General features: G+C 38.9%; 1 protein-coding gene across 6 annotated transcripts in view; it reads left to right on the top strand.

The window, feature by feature from the left end:
- The window catches only part of pip5k1cb (phosphatidylinositol-4-phosphate 5-kinase, type I, gamma b), a 59,785-nt gene that overhangs the window by 9,992 nt on the left and 26,773 nt on the right, over nucleotides 1–23,020 (top strand). The window contains exon 1 of one of the 6 annotated variants that reach the window (XM_089131573.1): nucleotides 1,412–1,827. The exons of 4 other annotated variants lie outside the window; for them this stretch is intronic. The gene's annotated coding sequence lies outside the window, so the exon portion shown is untranslated. Of the gene's footprint in view, nucleotides 1–1,411; nucleotides 1,828–6,128; nucleotides 6,270–23,020 lie in introns of those variants that run through there. One more of the 6 variants, XM_089131575.1, reaches the window with a different exon arrangement.

Raw genomic sequence — 23,020 nt, 5'->3', positions numbered from 1 at the left:
TTGACATAGTCGTAGTTTGTGAAGCGTCTATATAAATATCAATATTTTGAGTGATTACTTGTTCAGGTCATATGAGCCGTCTCTGATTGTGTGTGATCTGAACATGAGCTGTGTGTTTAGTTGCGAGCGGATCATGTGTCGGAGTGTTATAGAAACACACACGACCCGACAGGGACTAACAAACATCTAATGCACACTCACTTCAAATATAAGAGCTCGTGAGGGATGCAAATATTCACAGTATAATCATTTAAATAATAATAATAATTTGTTACATTTATATAGCGCTTTTATCACAGCATCATTACTCCAGTCTTTAGTGTCACATGACCCTAATATAATAATCATAACATTTATGATTATTATTATCAGTGAACACTGCTGTGCTGCTTCATATTTTCATGGAAACGGTGAGACATTTTACCAGGATCGTTTGATGAATAAAAGTTCTGCAGAACAGCATTTATTTGAAATCTTTAGTAACATTAATTGTATTTACTGTCACTTTTGATCAGTTTAATGCATTCTTGCTGAATAAAAGCATTAATGTCTTTTAAAATAACATGCCTTGACCCCAAAACTTAATCATAAAGAGTTTCCCCCGTCTTGTTTCCAGTGTGTATTCTGACTTCATAAGATGAGATAAGTGCAGTAAATCACTCATATTGCACTCAGGAGGAGTTATGTTATGAAATATGATTGACATGTGCTCGAGCTCCTGTGGGACTGAAGGGATGAAACCAACGCAGTCGTCTTTGAGTTCTGTCCTGTAGTGTGTGACACATCATCAGTGAGCGTGTGTGTGTGTGTGTGTGTGTGTGTGTGTGTGTGTGTGTGTGTGTGTGTGTGTGTGTGTCGACGCCACAGGCTGCTGTCTTTACATAAGGCTTATGTAACTAAACTGAGTGAAGAAAAGACTCCTCCAGCTGTTGAGATCAGATAAGGTGATCTAAAAAAAATGCTGGGTTGTTTCAACCCAAATTTGGGTCATATATGGACAAACCCAAATGTTGGGTTAAAAATGTCATTCAAAAATATACAGTTGAAAGTGAAAGTTGAAGTTACATTTTTAACCCAACATTTGGATTTGTCTGTATTTGACCCAAACCCAGCATTGATTAGAGTGTGATTAAATATGTCATTTTGGTGATTAAAGATGAGTTCCAAGGGAGAAAATTACTCACTACGGGAGGACTTTAAGAGAAATAAAAATATGCACATCTGACCAAAAAAACACTGTGTCACGATATTGAGCTTATATAACATCTAGCACGTCGCAAATTGTATTCTCATTCATGCATTTCATCACTCTGAAGTATCAGTAGTGTTATATATTTACACACCGCAATATAAACGAGGGTTTTCATGACGCGTCATCAATCCGGAAGTCGGCCATTTTGGAGGCACGGGACATAAACAATGCCATTGAACTGAATGGACTCGCAAATTTGGCTGATGTGCTGCAGAACTGTAGGATGCTGTAACGTTGCAGCTTTTTTTCGCGCTCTTGTCTGCGTCGATTACAAAATATGTTACAGAAATACTATTTTTCTGCTCGTCCGGCACTTTGCAACAACACAGCATTGTTTCGGCTTGCAGCATGTCTCCTCTAACAACCACTGACGTTTACTTTATTTTATTTTGGCGTGAGAGTCGCATACCACCCGAAATCCGATCGTTCAGACGGAGGCATATGTCCTGTTATTTGAATTGGATTTCAAACCACATATGGATGTAGCTTGAAACGGATTTCATGTGCTTTTTGGACTGACAATCGGACCTTTACCACATATTAGTTTGTCAAAATATTGCGCTCTCTCCTGCTTGGTAAGGCCTTCTCTATATGATTTCGCACCTACCACGGTTTTTCTGTGTTTTTTACTGTAACAATGTGTTCAGTAGTACATAAACAGTAAAAGAGTGCAACCCATGCTGTTGTTTACATCCGAGTGCCTCCATATTCCACAATGGCCGCTCATCCGGGTTACCGCCCAGAATGTGACGTCTGTGCAAGATTTTAACGATAGACAGGTGCTGACGATGTTTGTCATCAAATCGCCCATTGTCTGTGTGTCTCTGTAACAGTTGTGAGGTCCGCTGATGTTGTTAAAGATGAAAAATGAAAAAATGAGACAAAATGAATGTTGTCCCAAAAATGAAAATTCTGTCAGTATTTACTCACTCACATGTTGTTCCAGAATATTAAAGAATTGATTAAAGAATGTTTTAATCAAACAGATCTCATTCCCCATTGACTACCATAGTAGGAAAAAATACATACTATGGTAGTCAATAGGGAATGAGATCTGTTTGATTAAAACATTCTTCCAAATATCTTCCTTTGTGTGCAACAAAACAAATAAACATATAGAGGTTTGGAACAACATGAGGGTGAGTAAATACTGACAGAATTTTCATTTTTGGGTGAACTAACCCTTTAAGTGGATTGGATTCGTGTGGAGAGACCGCCGTGACGCGTGAAGCGCTCAGAGAAATCAGAGCAACGCTGACCCGAGTGAACACAATCATTTCTCAGATTGCTCATTCAGTAAAAGGTCATTCGGGAGATGATGATGATGATGATGATTATATGGGACAGGACAGCAGGCACCTGTGGGGACGCAGGATCAGACGGGGGAAATGTGTAAAAACGCTAGAGATTAAAGGTGTATTCTTTGGCCTAGATATGAATATAAGTGCTCTTTTTAATGAATGTTTATTGTAAGAAGAAAAGTACAGTTAAAAGTGAAGTTAAATATTAAAATAATCAAGGCTGCAGGTTTTCATTTTTGTAATACCCCATTTTCAGGGTGCAACCCCTGGTTTCTTGGGTGTTGTTAGGGTGCTTTGGGTGGTTGCTAGTGCTTTGTTATTGGGGTGGCTGTTTGGTTGCTAGGGGGTTTCTGTGGGGTTCTGGGTGGTTGCTAGGGCATCACTATGCAGTTGCCAGGGTGTTGTTCGGGTGTTTTGAGTGGTTGCCAGTGTTTTGCCAGGATTTTCTGTTTGGTTGCTAGGGAATTTTTATATAGTTTCTATGGTATTCTAGATTGTTACTACTAGGGCATCACTATGCAGTTTCTAGGGTGTTATGGGTGGTTGCCAGTGATTCATTAAGGTGTTGCTAGGAATTTCTGTTTGGATTCTAGGGCATTGCTAGGGGGTTTCTATGGTGTTCTGGGTGGTTGCTAGGGCATCACTATGCAGTTGGCAGGGTGTTTTTAGGGTGGTTTGGTAGGTTACCAGTGCTTTGTTATTTGGGGTGGCTAGGGTTTTCTGTTTGGTTGCTAGGGCATTGCTTGGGGGTTTCTATGGTGTTCTGGTTGGTTGCTTGGGCATCACTATTGCCAGGGTGTTGTTAGGGTGTTTTGGGTGATTGCCAGTGCTTCATTAAGGAGTTGCTAGGCTTTTCTGTTGAGTTGTCTAGGGCATTGCTGAGGGGTTTCTATGGTGTTCTCAGTGGTTGCTAGGGCATCACTATGCGGTTTCTATTTAGTGTGTTGTTGGGGTGTTTTGGGTGATTGCCAGTGCTTTATTAAAGGGTTGCTAGGCTTTTCTGTTGACATTCCTAGGGCATTGCTAGGTGGTTTCTATGGTGTTCTGGCTGGTTGCTAGGGCATCACTATGCGGTTTCTATTTAGGGTGTTGTTAGGGTGCTTTGGGTGGTTGCCAGTGCTTTGTTATTGGGGTGGATAGGGTTTTCTGTTTGGTTGCTAGGGCATTAATTGGGGGTTTCTGTGGTGTTCTGGTTGGTTGCTTGGGCATCACTATTGCCAGGGTGTTGTTAGGGTGTTTTGGGTGATTGCCAGTGCTTCATTAAGGAGTTGCTAGGCTTTTCTGTTGAGTTGTCTAGGGCATTGCTGAGGGGTTTCTATGGTGTTCTCGGTGGTTGCTAGGGCATCACTATGCGGTTTCTATTTAGGGTGTTGTTGGGGTGTTTTGGGTGATTGCCAGTGCTTTATTAAAGGGTTGCTAGGCTTTTCTGTTGACATTCCTAGGGCATTGCTAGGTGGTTTCTATGGTGTTCTGGCTGGTTGCTAGGGCATCACTATGCGGTTTCTATTTAGGGTGTTGTTAGGGTGCTTTGGGTGGTTGCCAGTGCTTTGCTATTGGGGTGGATAGGGTTTTCTGTTTGGTTGCTAGGGTATTACTAGGGGGTTATTATGGGGTTCTGGGTGGTTGCTAGGGCATCACTATGGGGTTACTAGGGTTGTTTCTTAAATCAAAAATTACTGTTCATGTTGCAAGTTGAGTTGCAGACATTCTCCTCGGATGACGCATCTCTGTGATCTCTTTGTTCGGTTCGATCAGCCTCTCGTCACAGCGTGACGCGGGTTGTCGGTTGTAAACACTAGGGCAGAAGCCAAATGCCAGAGCTTTATTTAGCATTTCCTCAGCCGTAATCCGCTGAGTTTTGCTGCAGATCAGCGTCTCATCCAGTCCAACTCTCTGACATGAGAACAGAAACACTAGCAGTGATACGGACACTTCACGGACACGTCTGATGTAGTTAATGTTCTCATCTCACCCTGACAGAAGAAGGTTTAGCTGCTTTTCCTCAGAGGAAGGTGTCATTGTTTTGGAGATTCAGTTAAGCTTATTTTAATTATCAACTGTCTCCTAAACTTCCTGTGGAGGCACAAGAGTACAAAATAGCAGGTCAGATCATTATATTAGATGAATTAGATGCTAAATGTTTGAGTTTTGACTGCAGATTTTGGTGTCTTGGCTTTGGAAGCTTGTTTCCGCCACTGAATAAAGAAAATAATTGCAACTTAATTGTTAGATATGAAATCAGAATTGTGAGAAATTAAGTCACAATTGCAAGATATGAAGTCGCAATTGTGAGGAAAAAAACAGAATTGAGACTTTTTATCTCACAATTCTGACTTTCTTTCTCACAATTGCGAGTTTACATCAAAATACTAACTTTTTCCACTCAAAATAGTTTATATCTCGACAATTCTGACTTTGTATCACGCAATTCTGACTATATCTTGCAATTCTGAGAAGTAAGTCAGAATCGCGAGATGTAAACTCGCAATTGTAAGAAAAAAAACTCTGAATTGTGAGATAAAAAGGCGCGATTACCTTTTTTTTTTTTAACCTTTTTTCCCATTCTGTGGCGGAAACAAGCTTCCATAATTAGAGTTAGGGTTAGACATTTGATAACTTTCATAGGTTTCATAAGGTGTGTGTGTGTGTGTGTGTGTGTGTGTGTGTTTTTATTGCCCTGACCCTAATCCCATCAAAGCCCAATACAGTCTGACGGTGACGAGATTATCACTGGTGGAACATTCCAGTCTGGTTACTTTCCCACTTCCAAAAAGTTTGAGGAAAAACACATCTATCTATCTATCTATCCATCTATCCATCTATCCATCTATCCATCTATCTATTTATCTGCCATTTTATCTATCTATCTATCTATCTATCTATCTATCTATCTATCTATCTATCTATCTATCTATCTATCTATCTATCTATCTATCTATCTATCTATCTGTCTGTCTGTCTGTCTATATCTATCTGCCATTTTATCTATCTATCCATCCATCTATCTATCTATCTGCCGTTTTATCTATCTATCTATCTATCTATCTATCTATCTATCTATCTATCTATCTATCTATCTATCTATCTATCTATCTATCTATCTATCTATCTATCTATCTATCTATCTATCTATCTATCTATCTATCTATCTGCCGTTTTATCTATCTATCTATCTATCTATCTATCTATCTATCTATCTATCTACCTGCCGTTTTATCTATCTATCTATCTATCTATCTATCTATCTATCTATCTATCTATCTATCTATCTATCTATCTATCTATCTATCTATCTATCTATCTATCTATCTATCTGCCGTTCTATCTATCTATCTATCTATCTATCTATCTATCTATCTACCCTTCTGTCTGTCTGTCTGTCTGTCTGTCTGTCTGTCTATCCATCCATCAGATGTCCTTGTGTGTATAAAGTCAGAGATGGTGAGAGTTAGAGACGCTGTTTCCGGTCGTGTTTTCGGTCTGTCCGCTGCTCGTGCCCTCGCCCTTGGCACAGGCTTTTCCTGCTGTGATCCTCGCTGGGCGTAATCTCTGCCCTCTCATTGGCCATCGGCCGGCACAGGTGACCAGAGATCCTCAGGGCATCAGATTATTCCTCCTGTCAATCCAATTGAGCGTGCTCCTCTCAGGACTGATCCCGCTCCAAATAGAAACCAGCCACGCAAACCGCAGCCGTAGGGATTCCTATGACATCTGAGGTGTGTGTTTCTGACTTTTATTCTTTCATACGGGAGATTTCAGTGCGTAAAGTCTATCAGAAACTGTTTTTGAGCTGCCATGACTCTTTAGTTTGGGGTTTTTGGTCTTTCGAGGCTGTTCCTCAAGTGCGTTTATGATGTGTGTTCCATTGATATGAGTTTTCATACATGTTTTGAAACAAGGATGTTTTTGTACACACTTTTTTTTTTTTAGCACTGAGCTACAATAATCTTTCTCTACATGATCAGTATTTTTGCTTTCCTGAAGAAAATTAAATATGTATATATTATACACTCACTTATATATATATATATATATATATATATATATATATATATATATATATATAATATTTTCTAGCAGTTATTTTTTGGCAACTGCAAATTTATTGTAAAACTGCCAAAAATCATATTATTAACAAGTATTCTTGTTGATGAGGAGGACTGACAGGATAAAACAAATTTCCACGCACATTTTTACGTTTCAAACCATATCAATCTTAATAACTTCTATTAATTTTGTATTTAATCATTTATAAGTGATATATAGTTGTTAAGAAAGCCTGGAAGTGAAAAACGCCATATATTTAGGTTAATATTTTGTTTTACAGGTAAAAATGGTCAAATAAAGAGATTTAACTCACACTGAAAAGTAAAAAAAATATTAATTGCTCATGAGAAGAATCCTAAACAATGGGTGAAACTCAAAAAATATGGTGAATATTGTGCAAAAGTTCATTAATTCCAGTAATTCAACTTAAAAGGTGAAACTAATATATTATATAGACTCATTACATGCAAAGTGAGATATTTCAAGCATTTATTTGTTATAATTGTGATGATTATGGGTTATAGATATGAAAACTTTTTCACAATATTCTAATTATGAATTTGGTGTTTTCATATCTGTAAGCCATAATCATTTGTGGAGCAAAATTGGAGCAAAATTCATTTGCTCTCTCTCCTAATCTCATTATTGTCAAAAGAAACAAAGAAGACAAGTCACACTTCCTTTTCACCTTTTAATGTGTGTATGTTTCTTCCTTGTTTTTTCTCTCAGTTTGAGGATATTTTTGTACACACTTCTCTGAGATGAATGCACTGACGGACATTCGCTCGGTTCATTATCTCCTCTGTGTCGCCGCGAGCCTCTCATCAGTTATTATATGTGCATAAAGCATCTTTTTAATTGATTGCCTCCAGCGCCGGGGGGACATTTGTCCCGTTCTCCGGAGAACCAAACCAAAAGCTGTGCGAATATGATCGTTCAAGGCGACAGTGTTTTATGTAATTGAAATATAAATGAACTAGCATGATTTCTGAAGTGGTTGTGTGTTGTACGTTAAGCAGAACCACGTTGATGTAGATTGTAGACGAACTGTAATGTCTCGCTTATTAAAGGGGCGGTTCAGGATTTTGAACATCGAGCCTCATTTCCAAGTTAGCCTGTGTGTTATTTATCGATAGTCTGCCGTTAAAATGCGTTATAATGTTTGCTTTATAATTATAGTTATAATTAGTTTATAATAGGGCTGTGCAAAAATTAATTGCGAATAATCGCATCCAAAATAAAAGTCTGTGTTTACATAATATATTTGTGTGTGCTGTATATATAAATACACACACATGCATGCATATATTTAAGAAAATGTGTTATTCATATATAAAATATTTATATTTATATAATATAGATTATGTATTTATATATATATATATATATATATGTAACCCTCTTCGTCTGTGTGCTCCCCTAGATGTCTCTGCGTTGTGTTTAAATGGTGTTGAATGAGGAGGACACAAATATCGTGGTCATCACGGTAGCAACTTTATTTTGGGCTCTCTTATTCTGCATCAGCCAGTGCAAAGCACACCGCAACATCTTTCCACAAGGAAAATAGAACTGTTAGTAAACAATATTAAAAAATAAAAATGCATACAAAACTATAAAATAAAACAGCACAGCCTTAGCTGCAATTATATTAGCAATCAAATCACGGGGATTCTCAAAGATTGGGAAAAAATAACTTTCCCCATATGACAATTAAATGTCAAATGTCACATACATCCAAAATACAAAGAACAAAACCCAAAATACTCAGACAGATGATAATAACCATACAATACACAGAAAAATATACCCCACCACATGGAATTTACAACTCTTTAAATAATATCAGAAATATAAAACCATCCATCACAAATAACTGCACATATATGTTAGTTAACATCTTTAACAGTTATATATTTTCTAAAATGACATGGATGGCCAATATAATTCAAGAAATTAAATAGATGTGGCAGAGAACACCAAAAAACCCTCCTTACCTTTCCACAAGGAAAATAGAACTGAATTAAAAACAGCTCCACCCATGTGAAGAAGGCCTAACTCACACAGTGAAACGCTCATAGAACACAGCTCCCCCCTAAGGCTGGGAGAAACATTTTACATCATTCCTACATCCACCCCCTCTTTAAATGATGCCGTCCCAGTCATCACTAAAAATAAAAACAAAATTAAATCAGTTTAAATCTTAAGATTAACTTTGATGTGTCTGGGTGGGGTGTGTATGTGTGTTTGTATTGCTAAAGTAGAGCTGCTTCTTCGCTTTAGCCTTTTCCCACAATTTCCTTCCTCTCTCCACCTTCTCCTTGTCAATCTCACTTTGGAGGACATGCATCTCCAAGGAGAGTCTATTTGGAGGGCGTCTTTTCCGCTCAGGATATCTCCTCTCTGGCCGCTCAGGACTGGAGACTTCTAACGACGTCTGGTCTTCATGCTCCTCCTTTTCACTCACGGTCTCTTTCAATTGACTTCCATTCTGTTCATGCTCTTCGCCCAGAACATCTGGCCATTCCACACTAAACTGGGTAATAGTACCACTGTCTCCACTTTCAATTGTCTCCATTACTTCCTCTTCTTCTGAAATACTTGAGTCCATTCCAGACACTTCCTCCATGTCAGGCTCTTCTCGTACAAAGCACTTGGGGCTCATCGGGAAAAACATGCACTGGGACAGAAGATTTCGGTGGATGATTCTTTCCCGGTCACCATCTTCTTGACGAACCACATACACTGGAATTCCTGGCTGTTTCTTCACCACAATATACGGACATGGTTCCCACCTATCAGCTAGCTTCTGTTTCCCCTCGACATAACACACTTTCACCATCACTCTGTCGCCCGGTTGGAACATTTGGCTTCTGGCTTTCTTGTCATAGTGCTTTTTCTGAAGATCCTTAGCATGCCTCGACATTCGGTCTGCTTCTTCATAAGCATAGGTCAAGCACTCATGCAGAGTCTGAACATATTCACTGTACTCGCATGGTTCTCTTGCTGTTGACAGGCCAAAAAGGAGATCAACAGGCAGTCGTGGATGTCTGCCATACATCAAGAAGTATGGGGAGAACCCAGTCGAATCGTGTTGAGTGCAATTGTAAGCATGTGTCAGTGCATCAAGGTATTCATGCCATTTCTGTTTTTTATCAGGATCAAGTGTGCCCAACATATTCATCAGAGTTCTATTAAATCTCTCAGTGGTCCCATTTCCCTGGGGATGGTAGGGGCTAGTATGAGTCCTTGTAATCCCCGTCAGCTTACACAACTCCTTGACTACTGTACTCTCAAAATTTCTGCCTTGATCGGCATGGAGTCTTGCTGGGAAACCAAATCGGCAGAAGAAATTCTTCCACAGCACCCTTGCCACAGTGACAGCCTTCTGGTCTTTTGTGGGGTAAGCCTGGGCGAATCTTGAGAAATGATCGGTGACCACCAGGACGTTCTCTATTCCTCCCTTAGACTTCTCCAGGACAAGGAAATCCATGCAGATGAGTTCCATAGGGGCACTAGTGTGAATGCTCACCAGCGGAGCCCTATTTCCAGTGGGAGTTTTCCTCAGACAACATCTTTCACACTGCTCACACCAGGACTTTATTTCACAGTGCATCCTTGGCCAAAAGAATCGTTCCCGGAACAGATTCAAAGTACGCTCAAATCCCAAATGACCAGAGTCGTCATGAAGACTTGTTTTAGCCAAAAGTCGCATTTTCTCTGGCAAGACCAGCTGAGCAATTGACCGTCCCTGAACATCCTTAACTTGCCTGTAAAGAATTCCATCATTGACCACCAGCCTCCTCCACTCTTTTAAGAGAAGCCTTGCGTCTTTTCCCTTTTCCAATCTTTCTCCACGTCTTGGCTTTTTGTTTAGTGTCTTGTAATGGAGGACTGGCCCAATGACAGGGTCCTCTTTTTGACATCCTCTGATCTCCAGCTTTGTCATTGCAGGCAGCGCATCAGTACCCGCTCCATCAAATGGATTGGCTAGCTCATCAACCTGGCCCAGAAACTCTCCATCTTGGCATACAATAGTTCTCTCTTCATGCTCCCAAACATCGTCCTTCCTCCCTGACTCATCTCCACAGGACTGGACTTTCTGCGTGGAGGAAATGCACTGTGGGCAGGACTGAAGAGTTTCTATGACCTCTTGATTAGACATCCTTGAGAGTGCGTCAGCATTAGAGTTGGACTTCCCTTGTCTGTACTCTATGTCAAAGTCAAACATGGCAAGCTGTGACACCCAACGCTGACCTGTGGCATCGAGCTTCGCTGTACTCATCACATATTTAAGTGGATTGTTGTCAGTGAGCACAGAAAATTTATGCCCATAAAGGTGATCATAAAACTTATCTGTAACAGCCCACTTTAGAGCCAAAAACTCTAACTTATGTGCGGGGTAGCGGGTTTCTGGTGGTCTCAAACCTCGGCTTGCATACGCAATTACTTTTTCCACACCGTCTTGAACTTGTGCAAGGACTGCCCCAAGACCCTCACCAGAAGCATCCGTTTGTAGTAGAAATGGTAAGTTGAAGTCAGGGTAGCCCAAAATTGGTGTTGTAGTTAGTCTCTCCTTCAGTACTTCAAACGCTCTCTCACATTCATCTGTCCACTCAAACGGTTTCACAGTTCCAGAAGTTCCTTTCACCCCTCTTTTCTTCTTCTTTGGGTCTCCAGAGGTAAGTCTATACAGAGGTGCCGCCAATGTTGCATATCCCTTGATAAAGCGCCTGTAGTACCCAGCGAAACCAACGAACCCCAGCACTTCCTTCACACTCGACGGCCGCTTCCAGTCTCTGACTCTGCTTATCTTCTCAGGATCTGTATGAATACCCTCCGCAGACACCACATGGCCCAGGTACTGAACTTCCTTCCTTAGGAGACTACACTTTTGAGGCTTCAGCTTCAGACCATGTTTGCGGAGCCGGCTGAACACTTCTTCCAACCGCTCGAGATGCTCTTCAAAAGTCCTAGAGAAGATAATTAGGTCGTCAAGGTAGATAAGGAGGCTCTCAAAGTTCAAATCACCAAAGCAACAGGTCATCAATCTTTGGAAAGTTGAGGGGGCGTTCTGCAGACCAAACGGCATCCTGTTGGCCTCATATAACCCCATGGGGGTGCTGAAAGCAGTTTTGAGCTTGTCATGTTCAGCCACCTCAACTTGCCAGTAACCAGACGTGAGATCAAGTGTCGAGAAGAACTTTGACTTTCCCAGCGCCTCCAATGCCTCCTCTATCCTTGGTAGTGGAAAAGCGTCTCTGGTACTGCAGGAATTCAGTTTCCTGTAGTCCACGCAGATCCTCAGGGAGCCATCTTTTTTAGAAACCACAACGATGGGGGATGCATAGGGACTTTTGCTTGGCCGAATGACTCCAGCTTCTTCCATCTCTGAAATGGCCTTCCTCACTTCCTGGTACTGAGAGGGGGGTATTTTGCGATAAGGGAGGCGGAAAGGTTTAGAATCCACCAGAGGTATCTCATGTTGCACAGTGGTAGTATGTCCATAGTCCATGGAGTGTTTGGAGAAGACATCAGCATTTCTCCTCAGCAAATCCTGAAGCAACGCCAACTGCTCCTCACCTTCCACTGCTGCAGCACTAAGATCAACTCCACAAGTCATACCATTAACAGACTCAACACTGGTAGTCTGCTGCTGACTTTGACAAGATGCTGTCACTGAATTCTCACACTGACTCGAACACATGACCTGGTTTTGGCGCAGCATGTGGCACTTTTCATCCCCTTCAATGACATTCTGAACCAGGAAAGCATCTGCCAGCAGAGTCTTCGGATTGACAATAACCTCCTTTCCAGACAGATTTAAGAGTCGGATGGGAACACAACCTTTTTCAACATTAGCAAGCAGCCTGGCAACCATAAGGCCTTCTGGAACCCTTTTGGAGGACTGGCTCTCCACTAGAACTGTATATTGTGTCTTCTTCGGTCCACCCACAACTCTGCCAATAACATCCTGCTCCTTACCAGCTGGTATCCTTATTCTGTGACCAGCATACTGTACTTGACCAACTTTACCTGTAGATCCACCAGGTTCACTTTTACTCACAGCAACCATTGCAGAGTGCCACTCAGGATTGGTCAACTTCACTTTGGCCAGATACTTTCTGCCATATGATGCTTGAAGGTCATTTCTGGAGATCCTTATTACATTAGTCCCAATGAGCAATGGAACACTGGATCGGTACTCCGTCACAGGGACAACAAAAGCAGGAACATTTGAGTAGACCCTTCCCAAAAACTTAAGGTTGATGCAAAGCACACCAACATAAGATACGGGTTGACCAGCGGCACCTTCAATGGGGATGTCTGATGGCTGCAATTCCTGAAAACGTAGGACAGGATGCCGGCGCCAGAACTCATCAGTAATTGTGGTTACTTGAGAGCCAGAGTCAATGAGAGCCGTACACATTTCTCCATTCACTCCAACCACCCCTTCATTACAGGGACCCACCAGCGGGGTATCAGCTGGTTTTGACCTGCCCGTTTCATGATGCTGGGGACTCTGTTGCATGCCTGTAGTTGCCCCGATAACCACAGGCCCTAAGCATTTAAATCCTTCCTGGACTCTGCTCCAATTTCAGCTTGGGTTGCTTCATCAGTCATCACTGTCCGACACAGACGTGCAATGTGTCCCGGTTTTCCACAACGATAGCACACTACGCCCCTCACTGCAGTGTCACTACTCTCTTGAGGTCTCTGGGTGTGAGGAAACACAGTCTGTGGTGATGCTCCAACTTTAGCCTCCAGCTGCATCAATCTGTTAAGCTGATCCTCTTGACTGCTCACCAGTTTCTTCACCATGGCTGTGAGTTCAGTAAGGTCTGTGTTCTGCCTATTTCCCTTTTCTGTTCTCGGCTTTTCACCACTCAGGTTTCCACTCACTGTCGTAAACTGTGCCTGTGTGTACGTCTTTTTGGCCTTTGGCTGTGTCTGAAACTTCCTTGTCTCCCGAGCAAGGTTACGAAGCTCTGCTTGAAGTTCACGAAAACTTAAAAGTCTAGGCTTCATCGGAGCTATCCTGTGAAAAACCTCTTCATCACTCAATCCTCTCATGAACTGACGTGTCAGTTTTCCGTCCCTGTCTGGGAAAGGTTGGCCTCCATACTGAGCATCTTCCACTGAACGTAAAGTGGCCTCCAGAGCAATGGCGTATGAACAAGCTGATTCGCCAGGGCGCTGGTATCTCTCATAGAAATCAGCTAAGGGGTCCAGGGACGTCTGCATATCACTATACTCAGCTCGTAGTTCTTCAAATGCTCTGCTGGCAATCTGCTCTTTAGGAGGGAGATTCAGAACTAGCCTCCTGGCTTCACCACTCAAATGTCGCACTACAGTAGAAAAGGACAGATTCTCGGGCATTCCTCCAGCATCAAGGAGGTACTTCATATCTCTTATCCAGTCTTCAATGAGTATCCTGCAATCAGGGCCACCGCTGAACACTTGCACATTTCGAACTTGATGTGTCTGTGTAAAGCTGGGCTGTGGCGTGGTCATTCCAGTAGAAGGAATGTATACATCTTGCTGATGAGCCACATGCGGAGGTGCAGTCTGAGGTCTTTGCACTGAAATGGGTTGTTGTGCATACATATGTGAACCATGAGACACCGGCACTGTCATAGGAGCATACCCAGGAGGGGAGGAGGATGACACAACGGCACAATGCGAATCTAAGGTGCGCTGCCGATCATCGTAATTTCGGTGTGTTAGAACAGAGTCTGTCTTCTGCAGAAAGTTGGGTCCAGACAAGACAGGAGGTGCAGGGGGCTGGACTGTGTCAGGTGGTTTTGAGTAAATGGCATTTGGCACACCATAACAGAAGGATGGAGGAACCTGAGAGGCCGTTGGATGACCTGGAAAGTTGGTTTGGGGTGAAACAGCCATTGCAGAAGGAGACTGCAGGCCATATGGAGAAGTGTACATATTGGGTGCCTGGATCATACCTGGACAAGTAGGAATGTAAGTTTTAGGCGGCACAGTCAACGCTGGGGGCAGGTATGGGTCATTTGGAGAAGACGACAAACCAGTTGGCATTCTGCTGGCCACATGTGGTGAAGCCTGAATGGTAGTGACATTGTCATGAATGTTAGTTTGGGACAAAACAGTAGGCACATTAGATGGGTGTGGGCTCACAGAAGACATGGGCATGGGGGTTGGAAGTCCAAAGAATGGGTTATCTGGGCCTTGGGCATGAGCTGAGGGCTGATGTTGCACAAAAGTGCTGCCCAACTGGTGCCAGCTCACTGCTGAGGGGGGCACATTCTCCGTATGTACAGCTAGCTGCCTAGTCTTTGGCCTGACAGACTGTTGGGAGTCATCATTTTGCTGTGATACAGTTTCAATACTCACATCGACGGGCATGCTTATTTCATACTGTTGGATTTTGTCCTGCTTTACTGGTAGCCATGGGGTGGCCTGGAAGGGCTGCCTTGGTGGTACTTGGGGATGAGGAGGTGGTCGATGAGGGGTGGTTTCCTGGAGCCCCTGCATTTCTCTTCGACTTCTTTCAATTTCCTCTTCTATGCAATACACAATGTGTATGTAGTGTGCAATACACTGTGTGTAGTGTTTGATAATATAGAAATATGAAAAAAAAATAGTTGAGTGTAAATTAATGCTGTTAGTGAATGTGTTGTATATATATCTGATGTTTCCTGTAATCACTCAGCAAATTATCATAAATTAAGGTAAATGGGAAAGAGCAAAAAAAATAGTAATAAAAAAATATCCACTTCAAGAGATTTAAACGCCTGAATGCACACACCAAAAAAAAGTTAATTGCTTCCAAAGACACAGCAGTTCACAAATGTATTACTCAAATCAATAAATTAACACTCTTATATAACACAATATCAAAAGTTCAGAGACAGAAGGAGAAAAAAAAAAATAATTCTCCTTATGCAAAACTTAGTTCAGTTCAACAATCTATTTAACACTGTCACTTTAAAACAAGTTTCTTTTTTTTTTTTTTTTTTTTTCACTCACAATTCTTATTTGTCAGATTGCTTCCGTTGACGTAGAAACCAACGATCCGGGTCACGGCACCAAAGATGTTACCCTCTTCGTCTGTGTGCTCCCCTAGATGTCTCTGCGTTGTGTTTAAATGGTGTTGAATGAGGAGGACACAAATATCGTGGTCATCACGGTAGCAACTTTATTTTGGGCTCTCTTATTCTGCATCAGCCAGTGCAAAGCACACCGCAACATCTTTCCACAAGGAAAATAGAACTGTTAGTAAACAATATTAAAAAATAAAAATGCATACAAAACTATAAAATAAAACAGCACAGCCTTAGCTGCAATTATATTAGCAATCAAATCACGGGGATTCTCAAAGATTGGGAAAAAATAACTTTCCCCATATGACAATTAAATGTCAAATGTCACATACATCCAAAATACAAAGAACAAAACCCAAAATACTCAGACAGATGATAATAACCATACAATACACAGAAAAATATACCCCACCACATGGAATTTACAACTCTTTAAATAATATCAGAAATATAAAACCATCCATCACAAATAACTGCACATATATGTTAGTTAACATCTTTAACAGTTATATATTTTCTAAAATGACATGGATGGCCAATATAATTCAAGAAATTAAATAGATGTGGCAGAGAACACCAAAAAACCCTCCTTACCTTTCCACAAGGAAAATAGAACTGAATTAAAAACAGCTCCACCCATGTGAAGAAGGCCTAACTCACACAGTGAAACGCTCATAGAACACAGCTCCCCCCTAAGGCTGGGAGAAACATTTTACATCATTCCTACATATATATATATATATAGAATTTAAGCGCATTTTTTTTTTGTATTTAACTTTTGCACAGCCCTAGTTTATAATTATAACTATAATTAGTGATAGTTATAATTTGCTTTTGGTAAACTGTGGAGTGTGTAAAACTGTTTTTAATGGCAGGCTAGCAGTTAGCATTGACTCGCACTAGCCTAGCATCGGCAAACTATCCAACTGGAACGACTGGATGACATTTTTTTGAAAACTGTCTCCACTGATAAATAACACACAGGCTAACTTGGAAATGAGGCCCGACGTCCAAAATCCTGAACCGCCCCTGTAAGGTCAGCTGGTTTCAGGCAGGTTTGCATTAACATGGAGGCAGGTTCCCTCAGGCTCTCATCACACACTGACTGTAATGTGTTCGGACAGGTTGTGTCCTGACCTGCCGCCGGTTCTGCTGCTGTTTTCATCATGTGTTCACTCGTCTCTAGTGGTTTACAGAAGCTGGCTGCATCTATAGGGTGAAACACCTCAGATTTACATTCACTTAACAAATGTTTTTGATCAAAAATCAATTAATCATAAAGAAACGGTTGCACTGAGCTGCAGTACTCTTTCTCTACTTGATCAGTATTTTGTTTTTCTGAAGAAAATTAAATATAATTGAAAAATGAGAATATCGTACAAAAGTTCATTATTTATTTCAGTAATTCAACTTAAAAGATGAAACTAATATATTATATAGACTCGTTACATGCAAAGTGAGATATTTCAAGCCTTTATTTGTCATAATTGTGATGATTATGGATTATAGAAATGATTACGCCAACTTCATAATTAGAATATTGTGAAAAGTTTTTCATATCTGTAAGCCATAATCATCACAATTATAAGAAATAAAGGCTTGAAATATCTCACTTTGCATGTAATGAGTCTATATAATATATTAGTTTCACCTTTTAAGTTGAATTACTGAAATAAATGAACTTTTGCACCATATTCGACATTTTCATTTTTATAATAATATGATATTTTTAGGGCTGTCAAACGATTAATTGCATCCAAAATAAGTGTTTACATAATATATGTTGGTGCACTTTGTATAATTATTTTATACATATATATATATAAATACAGACATGCTTGTATATATTTAAGAAATATTTTCATGTATATACTGTTTATAGATTTATATCCAATTTATATTATATAGAAATATAAATATTTTATATATAAATAATATTTTTTTCTTAAATATAAATGCTTGTGTGTGTGTATATATATATATATATATATATATATATATATATATATATATACACACACACACAAAATAATTATACACGGTGCACCCACATATATTATGTAAACCTTTTATTTTGGATGTGATTAATCGTTTGACAGCCCTAGATATTTTTGCCATATTAAAAGTACATTTCGCATCTTTAATGGTCATCTGCTTTTGTTGATTAGATATTCATCATAAAATAATATTTCATCCACATCAGTGTATTGTAAGAAAACAGTAGCATTAAACTGCGAACAATCATATTATTAATCTTGTTTTTTCCTAACAAAAAGGATAATATATATTGTATTTTAAGTCAACTTTACATGTGAAAGCATGTTTAGAATTTACTATTTTTTTCTATTAACAAAATGCTAGTATTTTTTTTCTTGATTTACTGATTTAGGCATAAAATGTTTTACAATTATTATTTTATTTTCTATTCTCTAGCACACTTTTGTTTTTTACAGTCAAAGTAATAACACATTTAATTTCAAATGTTCAGAATAAGAAATATGTGAGATTTAGATATCATACAGTATGTTCATATGTTCCTATAATTGTTTTGGCTTTATAGAATATCAGTTGAATGATAAAGATTTAGTGTTTGAATCTCATGTTAGTTTTCGTGAATCGAACCCGCGAATCGAATGTTATTCTGCAATGACGCACAGATATAGATCTATACCGTAATTCATGCTTTCTTTCTGCTTTTATTCTTTCTGCTTCTCAATACTGTTGTGAAATATGAAATATGGCTATACATGAAATATGAAATACATCATCAGTTAGTCTGCGGTTTAGCTGAGAGTCATGGCTGTGTTTCCGTGGACTCGACGGAAGGATCGTGAGCAGTGTGTGTGAACCTCTAACAGTCTGTTGGCATTCTCTCTCACACACACACACACACACACACACTGCTCATGGCGAGATCCAGTCTGTCACTGGATATATTCCTGCTTTACTCTTCTCATCGTCGATAAACAATCTCAGCATTATGAAGCTCCTCGAGTGTTTGGATGTTCTGGCGTCTGGAAACTGAAGGTTTAGATTTGGCATTTGAGGATGAAATCATCATGCATTGATGAGATACAGTGTTTGTTAAATGATCCCATATTTTTCGTGTTTGTGTGTGTGTAAAATGCAGTTTTCAAGGACAGTGTCAGTTCTTTGTTGCCGATCTACTTTGTTAAGATTATCCACTTGACATTATCTAGTAGTTATCATTATCGTTAGCTATGTTTCCGTTTACACGACTACAGCATTTTGGGTCCTGAAAATTTGCAAATTTCCAATTTTATTACAGATTTTTCCCAGGAAGTGATTATTTCATGCCATGTTTTATTCCAATTAAGTTAAATTCATAACTTTGGATGGAAACACAGCTATTGTTATGATCGGAACAATAGGCTTTATGCCGTGCGTCACGTGACCAAACCGGAAAACGGGTCTCATCGCATCCGCTTGTCAGAGAAAGTGTTAACGGCCGTAAGAACTGACTACGATATCTATGGATATTTAAGGTAATCAGCTAACCTAACTAGTTCACTTTGTTATTGGCGTTTTATTCCTTTTAAATATCTAAACGTTACTGTGAAGAATAAAAAAATATAAAACGTTTAAATATCAATCTGCACATGTGAGGGATATTGGTTATGCTAATCTTTGCACGCTCCTTTTAAGTTATCTTGCGTAAAACCGCAAAAAATTTCATGAAGCACATACAAAAGACCTGAACCGGAAGCGATGCGACCTGTTTTACAGAGAATGCGGAAGTAAGTTGTGCATAAAGCCTATTGAACAATTAATTCAGCCACAAATGGAAATGCTCATTTTTCCCTCTTGCGGGAGTTTAACTGCAGTAAAATGGAGGGATTTAGTAAAATTATTACAAGATAAAATAAGTTACTATCAAAAATTATGCAAAATGACAGAAGCTGTTTGAAGGAGATCCCATTTGAATTTATGCTTTTACGACTTTAGCTGTAATTTTGAAGGAAAACTATGGTCAATTTTCATAATCGTATAACTCGTAAAAAAAAAAAAATCTTTATCCATAATATCTGACTTATTTTCCCTGTGGATGTTTCCTTCAGCTCTTGTGTTCATTCATTTCATTTATTTCTATTTTATTTATTTGTTTATTTTACAGGGACAGTGCTCATTAATTGACAGTAAAATAACTGTAAATGAGCCAGAGTTAGCTCAACAGGCTTATTTTCATCTGTTGTCCCTGGCCAGTTATTATGATGGCAACCTAAAAACAAAATATAAAGCAAGAAATGACTTTTACAGTCCACAAATAATAAAATAATAATTATATACATTTATATTGTATATAATTTTTTTATATATAATAATATATATAAAATAATAATAATAATACAGTCCACAAAGTGTTCCTCCGTGATTCATTACAAACATGATTACAGTTGATTTGGTCTATGTTGTAAAGCCGCTATTTCTGTCTGCAGAGCCGTCTGCGTTGGGTCCTGAGATCGACATTTGTAAAGCGATAGAGAATGAGCTTTGTGTGATATTCCAGAAGATCAAACCCTGTATTTAACAGAAGTCTATCATTAGTTTTGCACAGGCAAACGCCTCCTCATTTTCTTGTAAAGTGTCAAAATGTAGAAACACACTCTACTCTAGTAAATATGGTTACCAACACCATGGTGAATTTCTTAAAAATGATGTTTGGTAACAGAATAGGAGCATTTGGTCTTCGTTTGAGGCAGAAGTGATTGTCTCAGCATGTTTCTGTGTGTTTATGTCTGCACATGTGTTTCCTCAGCTCCTATTATCCGCTTCTCAAGCACATGCGCGTCCACGAGACCGTTAACGACACACACACACACACTTAATAACCTCCACAAGAGACCATCAACAATACTGCATCTGCTATCAACAAACACACACACACTTAAAGCTTTACAGGGGATATTCTTGATCTCACAAAATCTGTCCAGAACGTGTCCAGATGACATTTAACCCCATAATCACAAGAAACAAAATAGATATATTTAGCTCTTTCATTTTTTAGATTATTTGCATTTTTCATTACAATTAAATACATTTTCCCTGGAGACAAAAACGATTTACCATTTAAGTAGTGAGTATTTGTGCATCATATTAAATAATAAAAATCCAAATAATAATTGCATTAGTGGAGAGAATCAACACTGGAGGGAGAAATGTGTTTAAATGTCATTAAAATAATGTCAGTGCAAAAAATCCTTTATTATAAAAGTAGTTTTAGTGCATTAATTATGCATGAGTTGTGACACCTTCAGAAAGTAGAATGCATTAAAAGACATGACAACCAATGTCAGAAATAACAAGACTATAATGCATTTTAACTTATATTAAAATGTACTTTGTGAATACCTTTATAATGCATTATACATAAAGGCCTTAAAAATAAGCTAGATTGATCCGTGTTCCAGAGTGAAATGTGTTTTCTCTCAGCTCTGCGTTGCTCTGAAACGACAGGTTAGCTTGTCAGTAGCTCCGCCCCCTCCCCTGGACGTGTGTGTGTGAGAAGAAGCGCAGTGTGAAATAACTGCAAGGCATCAGAGAGCCGCAGACTCACGCCGGTTGTCCTTGGACTGTTATTCACACATTAACAGTGTGTGTTCAGAATACTGTTAATACAGAATAATGTTCCCAAAATGTGCAGTTTACAACAGACTACACTGAGTGGGTAATGTATCCCACAATGCAATGCACTTGACTTGACCTTCCACATCTAGTGAGACGACTGAACCGGAAGTAACTTTTTCTTTTTCTTGATCATTATTATTTAATTAGAAAATTGCATATGAAATGTGAAATGAGCATATTTATTTCTGCGATCATAACTGGATGCCATTCAATGAATCAGACATGCAGCATGCAGTTCTTACAGGTGCAACCTAGACGCATCATTAGTGATGTCACACGCGTAATGGAACCTTTTTTTTCCTGATGTTTTTTTAAATGTTACTGGTTTTAGAATGTTCAGAGAACATTGAAACGTAACTTTCCCAAATGGAATGTTCGTCTAGCCAAGAAAAAACATTTTTGAAACATTTAAAAACCGAATGTTTTGAACAGCCAGAGAACATTCAAAAGTAACATTCCAATAAAATATGTGAACGTTGAAATGGAATGTTTTTCTAAGAATTTGTTGTTGTTGTTGTTTTTTAAACGTTTAGAATACTGGATTTTTGGAATTCTCCATGAACAGTCGTAAACATGTTTTAACTGTCACCCCCCCTTTTTTGAATAGACATGAAAATGCACATTTCGAACTTAAATGGTTGTAATTCAAGAATGCTTTGGAATGTAGACATATGATTGGTCTTGTTTTAAAGAAGACATTTGGCAGATTTTTGTAGAAGTGAAAGAAATTAAGAAAGTGAAACAGAAAAAAGTTATAGAAGTTTGAGTTTATGGAAATGTACAATGTAAAAATATTAATTATTCATATTTTACATAAAATATATATTTTCAAAACCTGGGCTACTCTAAAATGTCAGAAAGATCAAAGCCAAAAATCTGAACAAGTTGTGTTTCAAATTTTAGGTTGATATCTCAAAAATGAGCTTTCAGTAAGATTTTGTTTGAGCGCAGTACCAAACTTTTTCATTAGGGCACAATCAGACTCCATTACTGCCCATATAAGGGCGCCTGCTTTTCCATTCGTGTTTTGAGTGATATGAACCATTATTTTCACAATTTTCATACAATTTCTGAAGTAGAGATCCTATTCAGAAGTAGCATGGGAAGTTTGGCAGATTTTGATATGAATTGAACCTCTAAGAAACACATACAAAGAACACGCATGAAAGTCATAGCTAGCTGCCACGTCACAAATGGTGAATTTATTATTTTTTTCTTGATATTTCAAACTTTTCAGACCTTTTTTTTTTTCCAAAATAATTGAATGGATTCTATCTTTTGAACTTTTGGCATGAAAACAAACTGAGGTATCTACCATTTTTTCATGATTTTTCATGTTTACTGCTATTTTAAAATAAAGGTCTGAACACGCCTTATGAGTATGAAAATATTCTTGTTTTATATTGATAAATTATGGCTCCTCTGTAATATGTTTTGAAAATCAGTCACCAAATATGGAAACTCGAGATTGTAAGCTTTCAAATGATATATAGTTTGTCAATATTATTTAAGGTATTTACTAAGATATTATTGTTTTAAAAATATAGTGGCAAACGTCCCACCTGTGGGACGGTGACAGTTAATGGCAAAATGTTATATTTTTGTTAGCCTACTGAACATTTTCTCAGACTTTTATGCAGTTTAATACATTTTTATTGTTTTATTAGCAAAGACGTCTGCCTGCATTTAATTACATTTAT

The sequence above is a fragment of the Pimephales promelas genome, chromosome 5, assembly GCF_988280905.1.
Source record: "Pimephales promelas chromosome 5, fPimPro1.hap1.1, whole genome shotgun sequence".
In the NCBI taxonomy this organism is placed as follows: domain Eukaryota; kingdom Metazoa; phylum Chordata; class Actinopteri; order Cypriniformes; family Leuciscidae; genus Pimephales; species Pimephales promelas.
This window is presented reverse-complemented; position numbering and strand designations above follow the sequence as displayed.